Raw genomic sequence first — 27169 nt, forward strand, 5'->3', positions numbered from 1 at the left:
GACACATTGGTGATAGAATCTGTACTATCACAATGGGTCGTAACCATCTGAGCTCAAATAGCCACTTTAATTCATACAAACACCGCAAAATAGTTTTCTCACAGCTAACAACCTCTAAGGTTGATAATTATTGCTGAGCTGTCGAGATTTTTGCATTGTGAACTCATTTAAAATTGTGACATACCTGCCTAATTTCAGATCACCAAACTACCATTAAGGTCAGCGAGGTCCTGCTCATGAGGAAGTTTTATGTGGATCCTGGAGGCAAAAGGAAACAAACATCAAATAGAACTCTTACAAGGCTTTGCTCACAGTATGCATCATATCTTCATTCACTCAACAGTTAGTCCACTTTAAGTCTTTAAGGAAAATTGATTTTTGTGTCATACTCAATTAAGCTTTCTCTATAGAAAATATATTAATAATTCACTTTCAAAATGCACAATACTCATTAATTGCTTCTGTCCATGTGTAAAGCCTATTAATACAGATTGTGGTTGTAACTTCAAATAGCACTGAGAAAGCATGCCCTAAATTAACATTGGCATCTACTACTATTAGAATTGCAGCTCTAGCATATATATATTTTTAAAAACATCTTGTTTTATCAGAAGTTTGTGGTATTTAATCCATATTTCAAAATTCCAGTCATTTTACTCTGTGGTGAAATTTGCAGATGGGCAGAAGCAATTAACAGTAATTGGCTTCCACACGTCAACACAGAAAGACACTCTCTGAATGTTTCACAAAGAGTTAATGGACCATAAACTCATAGGGAGAGAGACAATGGTGACCAGTGATTAGTAACTGATGACCTCATAACGCTTTTTTTCGTGAGCGTTATTTTCCCGTAATCCATCAAGACATTCCAATGTTATTTAATTTAACCCTCGTACGGTGAATCTGGCTGTATGATGGTAATCTACATGAGTAGGTGCCAGCAGCTTTTATTGGTTTAATGTAAATGGGTAAATTTGTTCATCAAAAGGAAATAATTTCATGAAAATAGATTAACGTCTTCGTCACCAATATTTCATAGCAATTTGATCAGGGCATCTTATTTAGATAAGAGACCACTACAGATTTTGCAGACTTTAAAGGTTTTCTGCGCACACAAAATGGCACAAAAACTTGCACAGCAATAAATCTGCTCCATTCTTGGGAACAGTGTCTTTTTTTGATCAGCCAAAAGGGAAACAAACAATTATTGAAACATTTCATATAACAAAATCTTTCTTTTTCAATCTTATTGTGCATTTTTGAGAAAATAATAATATCAAATACATAGATACAACGGAACGCTGATTTAATGCGAATCTGGGCGCCAGGTTGCCGCCAGGAGTGGGTACGGGTACATGGAACTGCCAGGAGGACTTGGTGCTGCCAATCGGTTAACTAAAAATTAATTTGTCTTTTAATTTCAACTACAAAGATTAATTGAAACCCAGATTTAGTGCGACCATGCTTTTTTTTGTGAGGCGAATCGCACTATTACGGGGTTCCACTGTACGTATAATATAAAGTTCAGGTAAAAGTAAATTAAAATTACAGATAGTAAACAACAGAAGACAAGATATCATATGATCCATGTTGTTGATAAAAAAGGAAAATAAAAAAGAGAAAAAACCTATAAGAAATGTTATTTCTAACTCCAACCTACTATCTGAGTGATACAATCAGAACCAGGAGTCAACTACTAATTTCAATACTAATAGTTCAAAAAATACAAGATTTTTAATAAAAAGCAAAAATAATTGATCAATAAATTTTGAAGATAATTGAAACAGAATATTTTTTACTCACTTTAGTAGTTGAACACCTAATTTTCTCTAGAGAAAGGGATTCCATCAAATCCAATAACCATTGTGTACGTGTGGGAGGGACAACATCTTTCCACCATAGCAGAATGAGCTTCTAGCAATCAGGGAAACAAAAACAACCACATGGGATTGAGATGGAGTCAAATTTAAGTCCATTTGGTCCACTCATTCCAAAAATAGCAATAAAGGGGCTCGGAGAGAGATTTACACCAAGAATTAAAGATAGTGTAGTAAATACTTCTTTCCAGTGGTTACAAAGGCAGGAACTTAGCCAGAACAAATGATATAAAGTACCTTCCTAAGTTGAACACTTAACCCACTTATCATATTGGGGTAAAATTTAGCTAATTGGAACTAGTGGGCCCTGTGGACTACTTTAAATTGTAATAAGGAATGTCTAGCGCAGAAAGAGGATGAATATACATTTTTCAAAATAGACTCCTATGTATCTTCAGCAAATATGAAAAGATTTCATATAAAGAAATCAAAATAACAGTGCTGTATTAGCATGGATTGAGGTTTGGTTAACCAATAGAAATCAGAGAATTGGAATGTTTTTCTGGTTGGCAATTGGTAGTGAGTGGGGTGCCACAGAGGTTGGTGCTGGGCCTGCAACTGTTCGCAGTATACATATACCATCTGGAAGAGGGGACAGAACGTAAAGTATCTAAGTTTGCTGATGACACTAAATTGTGGAAAAGCAAATTGTGCAGAGGTTACAGAGAGATCTAGATAGGTTAAATGAGTGGGCAAGGGTCTGGGAGATGGAATACAATGTTGTTAATGTGTGGTTATCCCCTTTAGAAGGAAGAATGGAAGATCAGAATATTATTTAAATGGCAAGAAATTACAGTAGGCTAACGTGCAGAAGAACTCAGGAGGGCTTGTCCATGAATTGCAAAAGGTTGGTTTGCAGGTGCAGCATGTTATCAAGAAGGCAAATGGAATGTTGGCCTTCATTGCTAGAGAGAATGAATTTAAGAGCAGGGAGTTCATGCTGCAACTGTACAAGGTACTGGTCAGACTGCCTCTGAAGAAAGGTGGCGGTGCAGAAGAGGTTCACCAGGTTGATTCCAGGGATGAAGGGGTTAGCCTATGAGAAGAAATTGAGATGCCTGGGATTGTACTCACTGGAATTTAGAAGAATTGTAGGGGATCTTATAAAAAACATATAGAATTATGAAAGGCATAGATAAGATTGAGATAGTTAAGTTGTTTCCATTGGTAGGTGAGACCAGAACTAGAGGGATATAGCCTCAAGATTCAGGGTAGTAGATTTAGGACAGAAATGAGGAATTACTGTTTTTCCCAGAGGATAGTGAATCTATGAAATTTGTTAAAGCAATGGAGGCGACCTCAGTAAGTATATTTAAGACAAGATTGGTTAGATTTCTACATAGTAAGGGGATTAAGGAATATGGGGATATAAACCTATCATCAGATCAGCCATGATCACATTTAATGATGGCCTACTCATGCTCCTATTACTTATGTTCTGATCTTATGTTAAATAAACTGGAATGTGAAATGTAGCTTGGGTTAGTTCACATGGATGGCAATGCATCTAATGCCTTTATATATCTGACATTTAGGACCATGGAGATGCACCTTATATCAGTGTTTGCTCTGTTCTATTTCTTTGTGAAATTTGCCTTCTTTCCTTTTTTTTCCCTTTGATTCTTTTACTTTATTATTTACCAATCTGATCTCTCTAATTGAAACCTTTTGCTGAAAGTGTAAAAATGAGTGTTCCTTCTGCTGGTTCTCTGAGTTTCTGTCTCGATGGAAGTCAATGTTTGTTACTTTTTTCAAAAAGTTCAATGTAGAGGCTAACTTGGCTTTTTATTGTAATCCAATATTATTATTTATTGAAATAGATCAGATTCAAAGGAATGATGCCAAAAAAATTAATTCATCTGCTTTCTCTGGCATCTGATTGTGTTTCATTATTTCAATTAATATTTTTGAATTAAATCTCTTTATCAAGAAACACCGATTTGTTCTGTTCACTGTGCAGAAAGCCCTAGTTTTTGTCATTAACCTTTTCTCTCTCTACCTACCATTCTATTTCATGACAGGGCTCCGTCAGAGGCAACCTGCTTCAACATACTTTACAGACACTTGCCTCAAAGTACAAGAGCTCTCAAAGACCATTGTGCGTAGTTCATTGTTCAACACTTTCATTTTTGTTTCATATTAACATTTTGTAATGCATTTCTTTATGGAATTGTGGTCAGAATGGGAGGGAATGAACAGCTAAAATCTAATCAAACTCTTGCCGTTCAGTAAGACAGCAGAAGATTCTTCAGATTAAGTTCTTGCTCCCCATTAATAGTTCTGTTGAAAAATGTAACTTCCTTTTTCACTTTCTGCGCAAGGCACAGTCAGAGCATTGAGAAAATGGCATAACAAAAGCAATGCAGGTGGGCAGAAGCTTGACTAAAGATTGAAAATGTCATATGATGAACCTTGTTGAAACTTCTCACTGCATTGATTTAGCTTTGAGGTGGAGAAAATGAGTTTGTGCTGCACAGGAAGATATTTTGGTTGGGAACAAGTGAATGAGAAGATTGAGGTGTAGATTAGTCAAAATAGAACTCGTTGATACAAATCAGTTTTACTGACAGAAGTAAGACTGTTTGAATCAAAATAAAGTTTCAGCCATGCAGGGTTTACATAGACCCTTGGTATTTAATGTGTTTATTATTTTTGGTCCTGGATAATACAGAAGGGATATAAGTGATGCAGATTACCGTTGATGAATTTTGCAAGCTACTATAACTGATCATTTCCTCAAAAGGCTATATCACAGGCAACAGTGTGGTTTATTTTAAGATTATTTCCAACGTCTTCTGGCTACCTCTTCCACCCAGTTGCAGTCCTCCTTTGCTTAAGCCTGACCAAATAGAGGGAGCCACATGCAGCAGGCAGTGTGGAGGGATGGCGTGGCAGATGTGGGGCGCTTCGAGCCCTGTCAGGAAGGAATGATTAATGAAGGCTTGCCCCTACTGAATGTAACCTTTGGAGAGCTGAGCAGGACATCTGCGGAACTGTCAGGACTCCGACAAGGACAGAGCTGAACAACCAATTATTTAGCCATCACTAAGGTGGGTTGTCAGCTTAATCGGAGGCACTGAATAAGGCAAGGACAGGGAAATTTCTCCTTTACATGTTTTACTACAAAGATGGTCTTAACACTTTCAGTGCTGAATTCCTATTGAATCCCATTACCACACTAATATATTTCTCTGTGAATTGATAATGCTATTACAAGAAAATGTACCATTTTTCCAGCAATTTACCTGGGTTGATCTTTTGGACTGTCAAAATTGAATTTAGTCAATCCTTTCTGTACATCGCCCTATTCCAGTGCAATAAATGTCACCTGAGAATACTCTCCAATAAAGAATACACAACATATTTGATCTCTTTGTTATTTTTGAAATTAAGTTATGTTCAAGGTCAGATTTTTACAAATAAAAGCCTTGCATTAATTTGCATATTTTCTCTCACATAAAAAAAACCCAAAGTTCCGATTTGTCATTCATTATAAGTTGAGTCAGAAACATGCAATTAGACCCATCTATTTGATAAACTGATGCTTTGCATCATATTTTACACTGTGGTAGATTTTCCTGTTTTTGTCAATGCTTTCTACTTAATTCCTCAAGTGTGACACCACAATTGGAGTGTTATTTGAACGAGAAGGCCCGATTTTAACTCTCTTTTCCCAAAGACACAGGCAGGCAGGGATTTAAAATCAACATACCCTCAACTTCTCGGACATTCCACCCACCTAGAATTTTAACCTGGTCTTCAGACAACTGCCTAAAATGATGGACTCTTCCATGCACATGTAGTTTTGGGGCTTTAGCTGCATCATCAGGAGTGCCTGCCTACGGAGAACATAAAAATATAAAACTATAAAAATATAAGAAATTGAAGTAGATGTAGACAAGAACAAATGTACCTTTTACATTTTTACATTCTTCTCCCTTGAGAAAGGTTCACCCATCCCTTGATCCAAGTCTCTCTCCTGTCCGAATGAAGAAACGGAGGGAGGAAAACTGAAAGGTCTTCAATATCTGGGTACTTTTGCATCTGGAAACACGAGTAATTAAATTCATGGATAATCAATGTTGAAGGACAATGTGGATTTCTTACAGGAATAGAGATCTGAAAGAGATGGCCAAGTTAATCAGGGCTGAGAATACAGTAGGTTTGAAAACCAGGGCTAGATTTGAATAATTGAACCTTTGCTTAACTGGGAGCCAATGTAAACCATCAAGAACTGGGGTTAAGGACAATCGGATTTAGGGTCAATTAAGTGTTTAATGAGCTTGCATTGATATCCAAATAGAGTGCTCTGTACAAGGAACTATACTTTGGGTTGCTTCAACTGATCTCATTCAGTAATGTTGTACATTACCCAGTGCCATTGTAACCTCAGCCTTCCCTTGTAGTGTATTCAAAATCCTATGAAGTATATGTTCTTTATCTGTATATAAATATCTACATATCTCTCTCTCCTATTTAGTAAATAGAAAATATTGTGTATCCTGTACCGTGTCCTGTATGGAATGCACCCATCTTTGCTTTGGTACTGCACAATCATCAAGTTGTTGTGTTATAGAAAGAGGCCATTCAGCCCATTTAGCTCATAGTGGACCAATCATGTCAGTCCTGCTGCTCTATTCTTTCTCCATTACCCTACAAATTATTTTTGTGCTCATGTGTTGGCCTGCGTCCTTTTGAAAGTTCTGGTTGGTTCAGATTCCATGAACATTTGCTGGCAGTGAGTTTCAAATCATAACTAATTTCCACATAAAGATTTTTTTTCTCAAATTCCTCCTTGTGTCTTTTATCCAGAACTCTAAATTTGTGCATTTCCCCAGACCTTAAGTCATTCATTAATTGTAACTATTTATTCTATCTAAATCAGTCACGATTATGTATATTTTAAAATCAAATCACTCAATCTTTGCTTGGCTCAAATGAACATTGAGACTATACTGAAGGAAATCTCATAACTTTTATCTGTTACAAACTGGACAATGCATTTTTGTTTGCTTTGCTTCTCTGGAAGGAGTATCCAAGACATTTAAGAATATTGATCAGCTTTTCATATACACACTAAGACATTTGTCCTTCAACTGTTAGGGTCTTCAGCTACCAATTGATACAATCTGCAGCCTTGCTGGGGTTTACCTCATTTATAATTCAGAGTGAGCTTCTGGTCCGGTTCAGGCCTCGATGTGAAAACCTGCCAAAAAGGAGTATGGGAAATCAATAAATCCATCTTTGGTAGACTGCAGATCACATTTAACTTGAAAATCATAAAAGAAGTAAATTTAAAAAAAAAATAGCTTCAACTCTTTTAAAACTGGGATGGCCAAAAGATGTGCCTGGCAAAAAATTCAAGGTGAGTTTGGAGGATAGAAACAAAATGAAAGGATGGCATTAAAACCAAGCTGCTTGTTAGTTGCCTGAAAGGAAGATTTTGCTGCATAAGATGTTTGCAGGTAAAGGTTGTTTTCTATGTAGCTCTTCAAGGTTATCACCACAGAAGAAATTTGTGTAGCTTGATTGACAACAGGCAATAATTACACTGAACGTTGAGCATACCACACACTATTGTTCAAAACAGACGTGGAATAAAATGGGAAACATCAGGGAAGCTGCCGAAACATGAAAACCCAATAGTATCATTCACCAGTTCCAATCAATATATCTCCATGCTATAAATTCACTCCTCTTCCATGACAAGGTTTCACACAAATTACGAGCCTTTCAATGGAGTCCATGCTTTCCTGTGTTGTACCCATATTTGAATGCAAGCCTAATGAAAAGCTTGGAATATCAACCATACAGGTTAAACTATCGAGGCACAATACATAGGTTTTAAGTCAGAGGAAGAAAACATTCAGATGTTGAGAAGCTTAAAGAAAGAAATTCCAGTAGACACTTCTGTTGACAATGTTAATGAGCATTTGGAAAGAATCCTCAACATACAATATTGCATGATAATTTGTTTTTCATCAATTCTACCCTGTGTTTGCTTCCCCAACCACAGTAGGGATAGTGTACAATATCCAATCAAGCAAATCTTTGGGGTTTAGGAAGAAACTGAGGAGACATGGGAAACATATGCAGTGCAAAGACAGACAGGAGCAGAGGTCAGGGCTAAGTTGCTGGTGTAGTAACCAAGTTACCACATAGTGAAGCTTTGTTACCAAGACACAGCATAGTGAAGCTTTGTACGAATATAAATATTAGACCTCTGATGTGCCTTGTCCATACTTTGCCTTCATTGTCTGTGTCTGATGTTTGCTGCATCTATACTAAACCCAACAGGGCAAGCATCTCTTCTCATTTACTAACATCACAGATGCTCATCGAGCAGCACCCAAATGTGCCAAAGGATGTTCTGGATTAAAGCAATATGAAGCCGCAAAGCCTTCTCAATTAGCTTAAAATTTTTTAAATCTCTGCTAGCTCACTTCCATACTTGGGTATTGGTCAAGGCAGGCACTCCATAGCCTTATGGTCAATTACAGCCCAGTCTGCAGCTCTGTTTCACATAACAATCCAAGATGACACTTTGTCAACTACATTCAGACTCTACTTCCACAAACCTCTATGAAAATAATGCATTTTTTGAACTTGGCTTCAAACAGATTATATTTATGTTTATTCTTCTGAGATTCTTCTCCCAACAATGACTCTTGAGTAACAGAAATTTCTCAAGTAACAAGGCATGAAGGGTAGCCCGACCTTCTGTTTATTTGGCATCTTACAGTGTCATTGAAAATTGCCAAAGACATCCTTTTGGATTGCATTTGCTATTAGCTCACTTTGTACAAGCATTGGAAATCATCGATCTATGATAAGTCATTGTTTGAATCATTTAGTATCACTTACATGATTCCACTATTTTCTTCATTTTCTTTGGCTTGGCTTCGCGGACGAAGATTTATGGAGGGGTATGCTGCAGGCTCGTTGGTGACTGACAAGTCCGATGCGGGACAGGCATCTATTTTAGCTAGCAAGAAATAGCAGGCTGCCACTGCCAGTGTGAATAGATCTCTGTAGCCTGGGTATCTCGTTGTGGCCCCAGGAGATATATTAAAGGCTAAGCATCAGCACCTGAGAAGGCCTCTTCATCAGTGGGTGCCTACAACTCCTGTTGCTTACCTGATAACCCTATTGTTAAATCTCTGCTAGCTCACTGCAATACTTGGGTATTGGTCAAGGCAGGCACTCCATAGCCTTATGGTCAATTACAGTCCAGTCTGCAGCTCTGATTCACATAACAATCCAAGGTGACACTTTGTCAACTACATTCAGACTCTACTTCCACAAACCTCTTCCCCACCTCAACCCTGAAACACTGGGAAGAAAAGGAATACAAGTTGGTTGGTAACTACAGCAATGCTGAGCTGCAGATATGAAATCTCTGCACCAAACATGCTTCACAGAGAACCCACACAGTGTACTGTAGTCTGAATCCTCAAGCAAACCTTAACTTCTGGTCATCTGGTTGAAGGGACGATTAGTTTCTTGAGTTAGAGAAATTAGCTTACGATGAAGCTGATGGAACTAACATGGATGGACACATTTGCAAAAGTCAATGAAGGCTGAATTATGTGTATAATTTTCTAAGATTATGAAAATACTTCTGCATGCAGGCTTTGACGCGACAGCTATGTTGCCGTTGTTTAAATCTATGCGTAAAAATAAGATGCAGGCGTGTGCTGCTCTCTCCTGAAGATGCTACTAAAGGAAGGAGTTACAGTCAAGTGCGTTCTGTGGACCATTCTTCAATCCTGGCTATGATTCAGATTTAATTTCCTAATTACATCAGAAGTTTCATTCATTGAGAATGCTTGTAAATGAGCTCCTTCGGATACAAGTGGACTCCATGCAGATAATGAGACCTGTACAGAGACTGCATTGAGATGCATACCTAGCAAAATGGACATACTCAGCTATTTATGGTGCCTGATTCTCAGATACCCCATCTTCCTTTCTCATTAGATCCAGTGCTCGGTCCTCCAGAGGTGTCAATCAGTTCTCTGATGTGAATGCTCCCTGCTTCCAACGCACTGGTCTGTTGTATCAGCCACCTGCTCCTGGTCATTTTTATCCACAGTAGATAAGAATTGTCAGAAGTGGTTGAGTGAGAAAGGCAGCAGGGTTTGCTAGGTTGAATAGGTGGAAATCATGTGATGTGACTGCAAGAGCGTGGATGTTGTAAGATAAATAGAATGAGGGACAGAGTGAGTTGCTGCTCTGCAGGATTTGTGGCTTATGTGTGCATTTGAGACAGGGCCAAGGGTTGGAAAGGGGTGTACAGAAGAATTTACTATGTGTAAAAGAAAAAGAGCAAGCAAGATTGATAGACAGTGTGAAAGAAAGAGAGGGAGAGAGAGATAGTAAAAAGGCCTTGGAAGGTCAGGAGTTGAGGTTCTTGTTACGGGATAAGCAGTTTCTGACCTGATCTTGTAGGCATGACATTTAAATGGCTTGTTCTAATTAGTTTCTTGTCAATGGTGAGTCTCATGAAATTGTTCTTGAGGGATGGTTGGTGTTGGTATTGAATGATAAAGGTAAGAGGATAGAACCTCACTCGTTAGAGATGGTTACCACTCAGGACTTGGTATGTTAATAGTAATGTAACATTTGTGTTACTTGTCCGTGAACTACTCTTTGCAGACGATGCCGCTTTAGTTGCCCATTCAGAGCCAGCTCTTCAGCGCTTGACGTCCTGCTTTGCGGAAACTGCCAAAATGTTTGGCCTGGAAGTCAGCCTGAAGAAAACTGAGGTCCTCCATCAGCCAGCTCCCCACCATGACTACCAGCCCCCCTACATCTCCATCGGGCACACAAAACTCAAAACGGTCAACCAGTTTACCTATCTCGGCTGCACCATTTCATCAGATGCAAGGATCGACAATGAGATAGACAACAGACTCGCCAAGGCAAATAGCGCCTTTGGAAGACTACACAAGAGTCTGGAAAAACAACCAACTGAAAAACCTCACAAAGATAAGCGTATACAGAGCCGTTGTCATACCCACACTCCTGTTCGGCTCCGAATCATGGGTCCTCTACCGGCACCACCTAAGGCTCCTAGAACGCTTCCACCAGCGTTGTCTCCGCTCCATCCTCAACATCCATTGGAGCGCTTACATCCCCAACGTCGAAGTACTCGAGATGGCAGAGGTCGACAGCATCGAGTCCACGCTGCTGAAGATCCAGCTGCGCTGGATGGGTCACGTCTCCAGAATGGAGGACCATCGCCTTCCCAAGATCGTGTTATATGGCGAGCTCTCCACTGGCCACCGTGACAGAGGTGCACCAAAGAAAAGGTACAAGGACTGCCTAAAGAAATCTCGGTGCCTGCCACATTGACCACCGCCAGTGGGCTGATAACGCCTCAAACCGTGCATCTTGGCGGCTCACAGTTTGGCGGGCAGCAACCTCCTTTGAAGAAGACCACAGAGCCCACCTCACTGACAAAAGGCAAAGGAGGAAAAACCCAACACCCAACCCCAACCAACCAATTTTCCCCTGCAACCGCTGCAATCGTGTCTGCCTGTCCCGCATCAGACTTGTCAGCCACAAACGAGCCTGCAGCTGACGTGGACTTTTTACCCCCTCCATAAATCTTCGTCCGCGAAGCCAAGCCAAAGAAGAAGAAGAAAAGAAGAACATTTGTGTGTGATACTGTCCATATTTGCTCAAGTTCAAGTTTATTATCATCCGATTGTACAAGTACAACCCGATGAAACAACATTCTCCAGTCCTCCATGCAAAAACAAACACACACACAGACTTAACACACGTACAGTCAAGCTATACATATGCAGTACCTATATGTAATGCGCGTCGAAAGAACCAAAGACTTGTTGATCCAAACCAAGGCTTTTATTAACTAAATGACTGGGGCATATCACAAGTAGGTTGACCAGTCCAGAATGACCTGGTCTGGCTAGGAGCAATCCTTTAAAACCTGCCAGTAGGTGGTGCTACCCTCTCAGCCAATCACAGTCATCCTACACGACCATCTGTACATATGTACATATACACATTGGTGATAGAATCTGTACTATCACACTATACACATATATATAAAAAAAAATAAACATTGTTGAATTATTAGTAGAGTCTCGGAGGGTTTTACGGGCCATCTTCAGTCGCCCGCTGCATCCATATACAGTTTCATTTTCTGAGGAACCATTATCGAATGCCCCATTCCTGGCTTTAGGGTGGAAGGAAGATTATTGATAGAGCAGCTGAATATGGTTGAGTCTGGAAAACTGTCCTGAGGAAATCCTGCAGTGACGTCTTACTCTTCAGCCATCATCTTATTTTGTAAGAGGTACAATTTCAGGCACAGCGGTATTTTCACCTGGATATCATTTACTTCAGTTTTACCAGGGTTGCCTAATCCTCAAGTGCCCTAATCCCACGCTTGGCCTCACATCTCCTCTGCTCATTGGTCCTTTATGGATCACTTCCCTATTGGTGTGAGTCTGTAACCACAGAGATGGAACAGATTGGGGAGGAATTTTAGAAATCCTATCAAAAAGATATTAGTAGGCGAGATGTGTATTTTTGATAATCTATTTCCTTTTCTGATGTCATCCTTTTAGTTCAGAACATTAATTAAATTAATTAAAATGTCCTCACTGTCAATGTTATTTAAAGTTATGCGAATTCAAAATTATGTGTCAGGATCATTGACCCAGACCTCTGGATTGTTAATCTAGAAACAGTTACCATCCACTAGAATCTCCCCATAAATGAATGGCAGATTGCATTATGCTATGTTTTAATCTATTGAAATAAATTTGACAATTAAAATGGAACTCATTTGATGTGCTTTGACTCTTCCAGATATGTTACACATTTTGTCGAACCACACTTTGTGTTTGGGCTGCACTAAAAAAGAAAGAATGGAATCTTGGCTGAAACCTTACAGAGTGAGGGGTCAATGCATGCCAAGCTCTCCCAGCACTTAGTAGCACTTACAAAGAGAGTTGGAAGGGAATAGCAAGCAAAGGTTTCCTTCCCAGGTCCAGCTGCGAGAGTTACTTTGTGACAAAATTATTCAACAATGTTCTGGTCCTGTGATTTATGATCATTTAAATATAGCCTCAATTTTGTCAAGAAATACAAAATCCAACCAGCAAAGTAGTCTCTGGATTTCCATCCAGATTGTTATTGGGGGTCTAACCCACGTGTAATGTGGTTTGTAGAAGTTATACTTTCCAATATTTCTGTAAATGTTTCTGATAGAATTATAACAATTGAACTCAATGTGATGGGGTCACTGACACGACTTCCCTGCTTCTTTTCCCTTAAACTAATCATCGTTGTAACAATCTGGTATGTGGGAAATATGTTATCATTTCTTTTCACTGTAAACAGAACCAAGTAATCAGAGTGCATCCTAATTCCAATACATTTCTCTCTTTAGTTTGATGGATTAGGCTTTTATTTAGCTATCTACAAAATTTGAGGCATAGAATCAGTTCTGTTATTTGCCCATATTAGATTATTTTTGCCAAAAGACAAGTTTTTTTAATCCCATATAAATGAATGGAAACATACCAAAAGTCCCAAATACTGATCTTTGCTGAGCTGTGATGAGTTAATGATAAAAATGAAGCTGGGTTTTTCAAAGGGTATATTTTAAATTTAAATGTAGACATACAGCACAGTAACAGGTCCTTTTGGCCCACAGGCCAGTGCTGTCCAATTATATCCAATTAACCTCCAAAACCCTTACGTTTGAACAGTGGAAACCAGAGCACCCAGAGGAAACCCACGTGGACACGGGGAGAACGTATAAACTCTTGACAGATAGCATTGGATTCGAACCCTGGTCGCTGGTGTGGTAACAGCGTTAAACTAACTGCTAAGCTAACCATGCCACCTTAGATAGGCCATGATTGTGAATCATGAAAAGAATGTTAGTGTACCATCTCCCACACCATTGAATTGGTAGGGGACACCAATAACCTCGAGTGTAAATCCCTACAAAAGGTAGTGGACACAGGCCAGGACATCTCGGGCAAAACCATCCCCTCCATTGAGAACATCTATGGGGAATGCTGCCATTTGAGAGCAGTAGCAATCATCAAGGATCTACCCACACATAAACTGTTCTCTCTGCTACCATCAGGAAAGAAGTATAGGTGCCACATGACTCACACCATGAGGTTCAGAAACAGTTGCTACCCCTCCACCATCAGACTCCTCAACAACAAACTCAATCAGGGACTCATTTAAGGATTCTTAATTTTGCACTTCTATTTTTTTCCCTCACTGCATTTCAGTCTTTAATTGCTTCCATGTGTACATTGTGTACAGTTTTTTTTTGCACCACCAATAAGTGGCAAATCTGCCTCGCCCGTAGGGAAAAGAATCTCAGGGTTGTATGTGATGCCATGTTCTCTGACAATGAATCTGAAATCTGAAATCTGAAAAGTCACAGGCTGCATTAAAATCATCACTCCATTGGTATCTATATTTCTTATGGATGCCATCTAAAAGTAAACATTGTACAATTACAACCACTGCTTCCATTTAAATCCACATGTTGTGTGGAAAAGTGAGACCTCTTGTAAACTCCAATTGCAATGTCTCTCGTATATCAATATTACAATGCTGTCTTGCCACATGAAACTTTAAATGTGCATGGCAACATATGGGGGTCCACTGGCCAAGACTGTTTGAAACTGACAGAGAGCTCTCTTAAACTATAAAAGTCACCAGAAAAGCTGAATTTTGTTTCTTAAAGGCATGCATAGTTAATTTTTGCCATGTCTTTGAGGTAATGTTTTGGCCGTTACAGTGAGAATGAGGAGGAGTAGAGAGCCGATTTTTGCCTGCCACTCACGCTTTAACTGAATGAATTTCATCAGACCACAGCTGTACTGCTGTAGAGCTCAAAATGTGCAAAGAAAGATACCTTCTCAGGGGACCTGACATCGTCTGGTTTACCAGACTTGAGTGGCGCATTCTGGTGGTCAATCAAAGACAGTAGCGTACAGAGAGGTGTAGCATACAGACCATCTGCCCACCCCAGCTGGAGGAAGTATGTGTGATGAAGAAGTGGCTGTAAGAGGGAAATAAATGATGGAGAGGGTACTGCTGACCTGATAAATGGAGAGCAACAAAGAAGAGAGATACGGGCAGCATTGTAATGGATAATTGGCACCTCACTCTCCATGTGTTATGTAACAAATGAGAAAACAATGCCAAAATGTAATTATTCATCTTAACTGATCAAAAATAAACATTTTCAAATAATATTGTGAAGATTTTTAAAATCTCACATATATGGGCTACCTGCGACCCAATAGTCTCCTAAAGCTGAATATCCTTTGGAACATTTCTTCCATTTTGGACTATCATTGCTGCTTGGTTAAGCTATACTGCTTGGTTTAGTAATATTTTACCTCAGTGAGTGATTCAAATCAACTGAACACAAATAGCGTAAAATATTCTGTTATTCTATTCTAACCTAACAAACAATATGTAGGGATATTTTGCAGAATGTTCAATAAATGTTGAACAATGTTTCCTCTAAATAACTGGAGACATTTGTCTGGGAAGATCAGATTCATAGTAGCCTCACTGCTCTACTAGCAATAACACACTGTGGGTTGTTTAAGCTCAATTACTTGCCAGAATTTCTTGGAACTTTCCTCTAACATATTTGCTTGTATCATATTTGCTTTTGTCTGCTAAGTATAATTGACACATGAAACGTCACCACATCTGGTGATTCAAGTCATCTAAAGGTAAACGAGATGAAATTATGCAAATCCTAGACCAAGAAACAAACAATAACACCCAGCTTTGGATGCCACATGCTCCAGATTTAAGAATGTATCTTTAACTAGGAGCAGATGATCTTTTGTGCAGTAGTCTTCATCGAAGGCTGGTTAGGTTTTAAGGTGCATTCCAGCAGTTGTTGACTTAGCTGTTTCAGGCACAAAGAAGCAGGTAGCTGATGGGGAGAGAGAGGGTGGAGGTGAAGGTGAGGGTTGTTATGATGGAGTTGGGAGAGTGAGATGCAGTTGGATGATATTTGTGACATGGCCAAGAAACATGAGCAGGAAATCCCTGATCTGGGGTGTTCCAAGAGTCTTGCAGCTTGTAGCAGAACCTGGAACAACGCCTTGACTTTCTCTGGAGGCTGGGTGGAACACATTTGGCTGTACTGAGGAAAGCTTTTCAAATGTTGATGACGGCCTTATTCACTCTACATCCACCTTACCTTCTGCGGAGACCTTTTGGGATTTGCATTTAATAATGGTACTCCCTCTGATCCCAATGTGAGTCTTGTTAATGCCAAACCAATGGTCTTGGTGATGTTGGGTCAGTGCAAGGACAAAAAGAAGCCATTCTAATTTAACTGCTTCCTCATTAATTCTTTCCCACCAATAAGGGGGAAAAAATTACCTTCTGCATTCCTGAATGTTAATTCCAGTACTTTGGCTGTGAATGATGAGTATTTTACAGTAGAACTTCCTTATTTGCTGAACTGAAAACCAACATAATATTAGTTTGAAAGGAAAATTGTTCAATTGGTTTTGAGTCTAATGACATTTTACCTGATACCAGCCTCTGTATTATTTCAAAACAAAGAAGGATTGTGCTGCAAGATAGGGCATTGCAGTATACCATACCTTCTTCCTATTGTGGAACACAGCTTAGCCTTCCCCTGCGTCCTGTTTACTTTGGTAAAGTCAAGTTTCTCATTTGTATGAAAATAAAGTGCGGTTTAGTGTTTCAAATTATATTCACAATTAACCCTCTAAAAATCCTTGCTTATAATAAAAAAAAACACAAAATACTGGATCTGATAGTTTGGGATCCTATCACCTCTGTATATATTTGCATAGAGTGATAATGATTGGCTGAGAGCCGTAGCCACACCTACTGGCTAGGTCATAAAGGGCTGCACCCAACCAGATCCAGGTCAGTCTGGACTGGTCGACCTCGATGTACGACGCTCCAGTCTTTTGATAATAAAAGCCTTGGTTTGAATCGACAAGTCTGAGTCATTCGAAGCGCTACACTGGAGAAGCTCAGCAGGTCAAACAGTGTCCTTGATGTAGCAACGGTAATGATACATCACTGACGTTTTGGGCTTGAGCCCTTCGTCAAAGTCTGAGAAAATGCTCAAGCCTGAAACGTTGGTTATATATCTTCACCTTTGCTACATCAAGGACACTGTTTGACCCGCTGAACTTCTCCAGTATTTTGTGTTTTTTTTTACATCAACCACAGTGTCTACAAAATTTTGTGATTTACTTCTTGCCTATAATAAATTACTTATTGTAATTAGAAACAAAGGATGTTATTCAACTCACTTTAATGCATGTTATTAAATAATAATGATGAATAATGGAGCTCTATTGCATACTTAAGTGATTTGTAGATTTCTCTTTGATCTCTTTTGCAAATATTGGCTTACACATATAGTGGATTATCAAATCTTACCTTGGATTTGAATAATATGTGTATTCTAATTCCAAGTGCCTATTTTGTAACATCTTCACAAATGTACAAAAGTACAGTGTGCATGTGTGCATCAAAACAAGTTGCAAACCATATACCTATTGAGTCCTCGAACTTCTGCTCCAGAGGGAATTATATAAAACAAGTCTATCAAATGAATCTTTTGTCCAACTTGATCACAGTATGTCCATAATGAAAAGTTCATTGAGAGAACTTCTCTCCCCAACACTTCTCCTCCCCAACACAGGTTATCATAAACATAAACATGGTATACAAGTTTAGAAATAGCTTCCCTCTCTATTCACCTAGCTTTCCCTCCTTCCCTTGATTGCTGCTGTCCCCTCCCTCCTTTCTCCACCTATCACCTCCTGCCTTTGCAACCACACCTTACTCCCCCCCCCCCACTATTTTGTTTGGATGACTACTGACATTTTTCCACACCTTGATGAAGGGCTCATTCCTGAAACGTTGGTTAAGTATTTTTACCTTTGCTTTGTAAAGGGGACTGCTTGACCTGCTGAGTTTCTCCAGCCTTGTGTTTCTAGAAATGGCTGAGTAGTATAGAAGAGGATGAATTTGTCAGGTGTATTTAAGAAGGATTCCTGACACAGTATGTGGATCAGCTGACAAGAGGAGAATCTACACAGGATCTAATTCTAAGTAATGAACCTGGTCAGGTGGCAGAGCTCTCGGTGGAGGAGCATTTTGGTGAGAGTGACCACAATTTCCTGAGGTTTAGCATAGTTATGCAAAAGGATAACAGCAGACAAAATGGGAAAGTGTGGAAAAGCTAATTACAATGGGATGAGGCAGGAGCTAGTGAGAGTAAATTGGAAACAGATGTTCAAGGGTGAAAGCATAGAAGTAACATGGAAGAAGTTTAGCAACCACTTGTGCTGGGTTCAGGATAGGTTTGTCCCATTAGGAAAGGGAAAAGATGGTAGGAAAAGGGAACCATGGTCAATGAAGCAAAGTCAAGACATTAGCTATATGAAGCAGGAAACAGGAAAGACTCATAAGAAGTATCTGGTAGCCAGGAAGTAGCTTAAGATGGACTTAGGAGAGCTCAAAGGGCCATGAGAAAGCATTATGATTAAGCATTTCTATGTATATGTGAAGAACAAAAGGATGATGAGAATGAAGATAGGGAAGCTAAAGGATAAGGGAGGCAACATGTGCCTGAAGGCGGAGGAGGTTGGGGAGGTCCTAAATGAATATTCTGCTTCAGTATTCACAAGAGAAAAGGCCCTTGATCAGGGTGAGGTCAGAATAGAGCAGGCTTGTGTGCTGCAATGTGAAGATTAAAGAAGAAGAAGTATTGGATCTTCTTAAAATTATCAAGATTGAGAAGTCCCTAGGACCAGATGTGATATACCCTAGGTTAGTGTGGGAAGTGAGGGAAGAGGTAGCTGGAGCAGTAGCTATGATCTTTGTCCTCTTTGGCCACAGGGTGTTTAAGATAATGAGAGGGATAGATAGAGTTGATGTGAAAAGGCTTTTCCCATTGAGAGTAGGAGAGATGGATACAAGAGGTCATGGGTTGAGAATTGACGGGCAAAGGTTTAGGAGTAACATGAGGGGGAACTTCTTTACTCAGAGAGTGGTTACTGTGTGGAATGGGCTTCCGGGAAAGGTGGTGGAGGCAGGGTCAATTTTGTCATTTAAGAAAGAGTTGGATAAGTATATGGATGGGAGGGAGATGGAGGGATATGGACAGAATGCTGGTAAGTGGGATTAGAGGAGGGTACTTGGATCAGTGCAGACTAGAAGGGCCAAATTGGCCTGTTTCCATGCTGTAATTGTATTATGGTTATATGGGAGGCGCCAGAGGATTTGAGAATGGAAAATGAGGTCCATTTGTATAAAAAAGTTATAGACCAATGAGTCTTACATTAGTGGTATGGAAATTATTGGAGAAGATTCTTAAGGATAGGATCTACAAGCATTTGGAGAAGTACCATCTACTCAAGGATAGTCAGCTTTGCTTTGTGAAGGGAAGGTCATGCCTCATGAGCCTAATTGAGTTTTTTGAGGAGGTAACAAAAGAAATTGGTGAAGGTAGGATGGTAAATGTGGTTTAAATTGATTTTAGTAAGGCATTTGACAAGGACCCCTATGAGAGATTCGTTGAGAAAGTCATGAGACATGGGATCTGTGGAACCTTGGCTGCTTTCATAAAAATTTAGCTTGCAGGTAGAAAGCAGAGAGTAGTAGTGGAAGGAAAGTATTCTTCCTGGAGGTCAGTGACAAGTGGAGTACCTCAAAGATCTGTTCTTGAACCCCTGCTCTTTGTGATTTTTATAAATGACCTGGTTGAAGAGGCGGAAGGATGGGTCAGTAAATTTGCAGATGATACAAAGGTTGGAGGAGTTGTGGATGGAGCTGAAGGTTGTTGAAAGTTATAAGAGGACATAGACAAATTGTTGTGTGGAGAAGTGGCAGATGGAGTTCAATCTGTATACGTGTGAGGTGATGCATTTTGGAAGGACAAACCAGAAGGCTCAGTTAATGGGTGGTTACTTAAGAGTGTGGATTAACAGAGGGATCTTGGGATACAAATCTATACATCCGTCAAGGTCGCTGCACAGATTGATAGGGTAGATAAGAAGGCCTATGGGATGCTGGGCTTCATTAATAGGAGGATTGAGTTCAAGAGTCAAGAGGTCATGTTGCAATTCTACAAATCTCTGGTGAGACCACATGTAGAATATTGTTTTCAGTTCTGGACACCTCATTATAGCAAGGATGTGGAAGCTATGGAGAGGGTGCAGAGAAGATTTACCAGGATGTTACATGGATTGGAAAATAAGTAATGAGGCAAGGTTAGCAGAGCTGGGGCTTTTCTCTTTGGAGTGCAAAAGGACGAGAGAAGACTTAATAGAGGTCTACAAGATTATGAGAGGCATGTATAGGATGGACAGCCCACACCTGTTTCCCACAGCTGGAGTAACAAACCCCAGAGGACATATGCACAAAATGAGGGGAGGGAAGTGTAGGGGAGACAGCAGGCATGTTATTTTACACAGAAAGTTGTGGGTGCCTGGAATGTCTTGCCAGGGATGGTGGTGAAGGCTGAAACATTAGGGGCATTTAAGAGACTCTTCGACAAGCACTTGGATGAAAAATAGAGGGTACCAGGGTACAGAGGGTTTAATACTTTTTTTATGGAATATATGGGCCAGCACAACATTGAGGGCCAAAGTGCCTGTACTGCACTGTAGTGTTTTATGCTCTATGTAAATATCAAAGTACAGTAAAACCTCTGGTATCTGGAATTCAAACAAGCAGCAGCCTCAAGCAACTGGCGAAAAAAAATTGAGGAAAATAAATAAATATAAAGTAATAGATAAAAAAGATGTCAGTTTAAAATTGTAAAATTTAAAATTGTGAGACCACCACAAGAATGATGGGATTCAAGTGTAACCAATTAGTGTAGGCCTTTTAAAAAGCAGAGACTAAAAGTATTTATAGCCAGTTTTCAGAATCTTCCTGATCACTAATAGGTAATCAGGAGTTGAGTCAACTCTTGGGCTGTTTGGTTCCCGTTGGGAATCTGAAGAAAGTTTGTATCCCTGCCAGACCATTGCTTGGGTTTGTAATTTCACTTCCAGAAGTCTGTGCTGGTTCCATTTGGATAATTAAAAAAAAACGTTATTTATTCGTTCAAGAAACAATTAATATATGACATATGCAGCAATTAAACATGAACATGAACGTTTTTTTAATATATCTAGAAAAAAAGAAGAAAAGAAACCCTCCCCCCCCTCAGCCAACTCTCTTAAGGAGAGCCATAAAAAAGAAAAAAGAAAGAACATTAAAAAAAAGAATTAAATATACATATTAAAATCTAGTCAATATAAATTGAAATGTAAATATTCTGACTATGAGAGGCACTTATTAATAAAAAAATATTATAATTATCATGCGAAACATATGTAGTTTTTTCCATTATTAAACAATATTTCATCTCATTACGCCATCTATTAACATCAATCATATTTGTATCTTTCCATGCACTAGCAATACATTTTTTCGCTACGGATAAAGCTAAATATACAAAAGCAAGCTGGAAGTTATCTAATCCCAAGCCTTTCAGAGGTTGCAAACTACCCAATAAAAATACTGTTGGATCTAAAACTATTTTAATCTTATACAGATATTCTAAAAACGATTGAATTTTCTTCCAAAAAGACTCTACATGTATACATAATCAAACAGCATGAAAAAAAGTTTCAACTGTATCACCACATCTAAAACACAAATCTGATTCATTAAAACCATATTTTTAAAATTTTTAATTATAATTAATCATTGCATAATGTGCATTTATCAATCTAGTTACACTATCATAACAGATATCTAACCAATCATCTTCAGAAAAAATAAAACCAATATCCGCTTCCCATTTAATTTTAGATCTATCCCAACCCTTTTTATCCATACCATCCTGTAGTATTTGATACATAAATGAAATATAACCCTTCTCTGGTACCTTCATAAGAAGTCTCAAATTTAGTCATTTTACATAAAATCATATCTCTACCAAACATACATTTTACCCAAGATCGAATTTGATAATAAAGAAATAAATAATTCTTATCAATACCAAAATCTTCCCTCATCTGATTAAAAGACAAAAACTTACCCTCTTTAAAACAATCTCCCAAATTTTTCACACCTTTAAATCTCCAATGCAATAAACTTTGATTATGTATTGTAAAAGAAAAAAGTTGATTATTATACAATGGAGTCAAAGCCAATAATTTACCCCTAGAGCCTATTATTTTAGTTTTCTTTATCCATAATTTCATTAAATGTTTTAGTATAGGCACATTATATTGTTGTAACAAATTTATATTCCACCTAAACAAAAATTGATGTATTTCAAATTCAGAAATACTTGCCATCTCAATTTTAGCCCAACTAGGAGGTCGTACCAAATCCATCAATAAATTTAAGTTGGGCTGCCTCGTAATAATTTTGAAAATGTGGTAAACGTAGTCCCCCTAACTCATATTTCCAAGTTAATTTATTCAAAGCTACTCTCGAAAATTTACCCCTCCATAAAAACTCCCTAACCATTTTATTTAAATCTCAAAAAAAAATTTATCAAGTAAATACGGAATAGATTGAAAGAAATATTGTATACGTGGAAAGATATTCGCCTTAATTGTATTTATTCTTCCTATTAAATTAATAGATAAATCTTTCCATTTAATCAAATCAGTTTTAATTTTTTTCATTAACGGAGCATAATTTAATTTATATAAAGATTGATAATTAACATTCAAAATTATACCCAGATATTTATTTCAATCAGTCCACTTCAAATTAATAATATTCTTATAAACTGAATAATTTTCTTCATTTACCGGTAACATTTCACTTTTTTTCCAATTAACTTTATATCCAGAAAGACATCCATATTGTATTAAACATTCCTTCAAATGCAAAAGTGACTGAGCTGGGTTTATTAAATACACCAATACATAATCAGCAAATAAATTAATTTTATCCTCCTCATCTAAAACTTTCATACCTTGTATCTGTGTATTTTGTCTTATCAACTGTTCTAAAAGTTTAATCTCTAATGCAGGCAAAGCTGGTGATAAAGGACAACCTTGATGAATTGATTGAGTTAACTTAAAAGATTCTGAAATCAAACCATTCGTCAATACTTTAGCTACCGGTTTACTATATAGAGCCCTAATCCAACCAATAAAAGAAGGACCAAACTTAAATTTCTCCAAAACTTTAAACAAAAAATTCCATTCAACTCTATCAAATGCTTTTTCTGCATCTAAGGATATCACCATCGGATGATCTTTTAATCAAACTAATCAAGCGCAAAATGTTATCTGAAGCATATCTATTCTTTATAAAACCTGTTTGATCAATATGAATCAACTTTGGTAAAAATTTAGCCAATCTATTCTCTAATATTTTAGCTATTATTTTATAATCTATATTTAACAATGAAATTGGTCTATATGAAGATACTTTCAAAGTATCTTTTTTAGGAATTACTGTAATTAAAGCACTAGAACAAGACTCAGGTAATTCATAATGTTCTCCAACTTGACATAATACATCCCCAAACACTGTAGATAAATCATCATAAAAAATTTTATAAAATTCAACCGAAAATCCATCATCACCAGGTGATTTTTACCGTTCTGCATTTGCAGCATAGCCATTTTAATTTCCGAATCAGTAAATGGTTCTTCTAACCCCTATATATCTCCATCCTCTAATATCGGTACATTCAACTGTGATAAAAAAAAAAGATCAATCGATCCAGTTTCCTGTTTTCCTTCAGATGTATATAACTTTTTATAAAATGAATAAAACTCATCATTAATCTCACGAGGTTTATAAGTAATAAGAGAATTCCGTCTAACAGCATTAATAGTCCTCGATATCTGTTCTTTCTTTAATTGCCATGCCAATACCTTATGTGCTTTCTCTCCCCATTTGTAATACTGTTGTTTAGTCCTATTAATCACACATTCAAATTGATAAGATTGCAAAGTATTATATTTCAATTTCAGCCTAGATAATTCTATTTTCTGATCTTCTGTAGCATCTTTCTGAAATTTCTTTTCTAACTCATCGATCTGTTTCTCTAATTCAAGACTCTGATTTAATCAATTCTTTTTTATTTTAGAAGTATAACTAATTATTTGTCCTCTCAAATAGGCTTTCATAGCATCCCATAATACAAACTTACTTTGAACCGGATTAGAATTTTCTTTTAAAAAAAAATTTGTTTTTTCAAAAAAATCAATAAATTCCATATTTTTTAACAACATTGTATTAAATCTCCAATGATAAGCTATTTGAATTTTCTCAGAAGTCTCATATGTAAAATATAACAGAGAATGATCTGAAATAATCCTACTTTTATATTCCGCTTGTTGTATTTTCCCTTGTAAATGAGCTGATGCTAAAAAGAAGTCTATCCTTGAAAATGATTCATATCTAGATGAATAAAAAGAAAAATCTTTCTCTGTTGGATTAAGACATCTCCAAATATATACTAAATTAAGATCTTTCATCAACGCTTGAACCTGAACTGCCATCTTGGATTTTTAAATTTTCTTTGGAGATTTATCTAATAAAGGTTCTAAAACACAATTAAAATCACCACCAACTAAAATATTATCATTAGCCTGACCCAAACATAAAAATGCATCCGAAATAAATACTTCATCAACTGCATTTGGAGCATAAATATTAAGTAAAGTCCAAAATTCACTAAAAATTTTACAATTCAATTTAAGAATACATTCTGTCTTTTCCTCCATTGATTGTAATTCAAAAGATAAATTTTTATGTATCAAAATTGCTACACCTTTAGCTCCAGAATTAAATGAAGAAGAATATACATGCCCAACCCAGTCCCTTTTTAATTTCACACTTTCCTTCACATTCAAATGTGTTTCTTGTAAAAAGGCAATATCAATTTTCATTTTCTTAATATACGCCAAGACTTGCTTATGTTTAATTGTACTATTTAATCCTCGAACATTAAAAGTAGCAAACCTCAACTTTGACATATCTACTATTATGACTAAATACCAATAATATCTTTATATAAGAACTCAAATCAACGTATATAGGCCCTCCAATAAAAAAAATCACAAATTAAAAACTAAAAAAATAATTAAAAAAAATTAAAAAAAAAGAAAATCCCCACCCAAAAAAACCTACTAAAAGGTAGTAAACCCCTAAACAAAAATTGGGTGTGGGTCACCCACCAGTGGCTGATGACTAGTAAAGAACTTAGTACAAATCTCTCCCTCCCCAGCCAAACAGTCAGTATCTTTAAAATATCATAATAACAAAAGATAAAATAGAATAAGAAAATTCTTCTTTTCATCCAGAAGATTCCAATCTTGAAGATCCCATTTCAGAAGGAGGTAAACCCTTTCCATTCCCGTTTTCCCATTTCTTCCATTTCTTCCATTTCCAGAGCAACCAGATTTTTCTTTAGGAGATAATGGTGGACTAAGTCTTTGTCCTCTTATATCTGGCAATGAATCAGCAAAAATCATTGCTTCACGATCAGTTTCACAAAACCAAAATTGAAAGTCTCCATAAAACACCTTCAACACTGCAGGGTAACGAAAAGTAGACTTATAACCTTTACGCCACAAAACTTCTTTAACTGGATTGAATCAACGTTGACGTTGAATGACTTCTTGACTCAGATCAGGATAAAAAAAGACTCTGCTATTCTGAATCAATAATGGGGTTTGTCGTTGTCTCGCATTTTGTACTGCAAGTTGAAGTATTGCTTCTCTATCCAAATAACTCAAACATCGAATTATTACGGTCTCGGTGGTTGACCAGCTGAGGGTGTTCTTCTTAAAGCTCTATGGGCTCTTTCCAGTGTCAATCCCCCAGAGAAAAATTCTTGCCCTCATATTTGCGAAATACAGTCTTTAAAGAAACGAAGAGGATCTTGTCCTTCTATACCTTCTGGCAAACCAACAATTTTCACATTATTCCTTCTGCTTTGATTCTCCAAATAATCTATTTTTCTTTCTAGCTCCTTCTCACGTTCTCCTAATTCTATGACTGATTTTTCCACCTTCAACACTTTTTCTGTGTTAGAAGTTACTTGTTAATTCTTCATAAGATGCATCTACACGTGTCTTAACCATATTTAATTCTGAACTTATACCAGCATTCATATGAACCATTTCATTCATTTGAGATGTCAACAAAGGTTTTATAACAGCTTGGATAATTGCATTCAATTGCATACACTGTTGGTCAGTAAAGCTCAACTCTGCTCTCTCTGACATCGTGGCAGAACAAGGTAACTGCAGCTCCTGCTGCAACTCAACAGAAGGCATTTTAAAAGTTTTACTGCAAATCTGAGAGTACAGCAATGGAACATGGAAATGAATAAATGTATTCCATTGTAAAAAAAATAGCATATAATTTAAAAAATAAAGTCACATTATTTGAACAAGTTTGGGAACCGTACATGGAACACAACAGAGAGGACCTACCGCGGACCTCCACCCCCTTAAATGATAGAATGAGAAGAAGACAAAATGACTTGATCCTGTGTGTAAAAGTAGATGACACAATTTTCTTGTTTATTTTCATTGTGTGATGACATTGTTTAATGTTTTATTGTTTTGTATATGTTGAACGTTTAATGGGTTTGGAGGGGGGTGGGAAGGGGGGAGGGAAGGTAGGGGAGAAAATACCACTGTGTATATTTACGAGGGAAATGTTTGTATGTATTTTGATTGATATGGTTCACAGTGTGAAAAATTTCTTCTTTGGTTTGGCTTCGCGGACGAAGATTTATGGAGGGGTATGTCCACGTCTGCTGCAGGCTCGTTGGTGACTGACAAGTCCGATGCGGGACAGGCTCGTTGGTGACTGACAAGTCCGATGCGGGACAGGCTCGTTGGTGACTGACAAGTCCGATGCGGGACAGGCTCGTTGGTGACTGACAAGTCCGATGCGGGACAGGCTCGTTGGTGACTGACAAGTCCGATGCGGGACAGGCTCGTTGGTGACTGACAAGTCCGATGCGGGACAGGCTCGTTGGTGACTGACAAGTCCGATGCGGGACAGGCTCGTTGGTGACTGACAAGTCCGATGCGGGACAGGCAGGCACGGTTGAGCCCTGAAGTCACTGGTGTCCTTTTTTTCAGCTTCTCTCTCTCTCTCTGGGGTTAAGATGTTCCAGATACTACTAAGATAAAACTTAGCAAAAGCAAAAGCTTCTGCTTGAAGTCTCACATTCTCTAGGCCTTTTGCATCTTACAAGGTGTTTT

At 37.9% G+C, this 27169-nt stretch overlaps 1 long non-coding RNA gene across 1 annotated transcript in view; it reads left to right on the forward strand.

Moving 5' to 3' along the window:
• Positions 1–225: 225 nt before the first annotated feature.
• Positions 226–27169, forward strand: part of LOC138741932 (uncharacterized) — a 50367-nt gene continuing 23423 nt past the window's right edge. Inside the window, exons 1-2 of the long non-coding RNA XR_011343899.1 lie at positions 226–313; positions 3899–3975. This is a non-coding gene — a long non-coding RNA (uncharacterized lncRNA). The remainder of the gene's footprint in view (positions 314–3898; positions 3976–27169) is intronic.

This window comes from Narcine bancroftii, chromosome 8 (genome assembly GCF_036971445.1).
Source record: "Narcine bancroftii isolate sNarBan1 chromosome 8, sNarBan1.hap1, whole genome shotgun sequence".
Lineage (NCBI taxonomy): Eukaryota > Metazoa > Chordata > Chondrichthyes > Torpediniformes > Narcinidae > Narcine > Narcine bancroftii.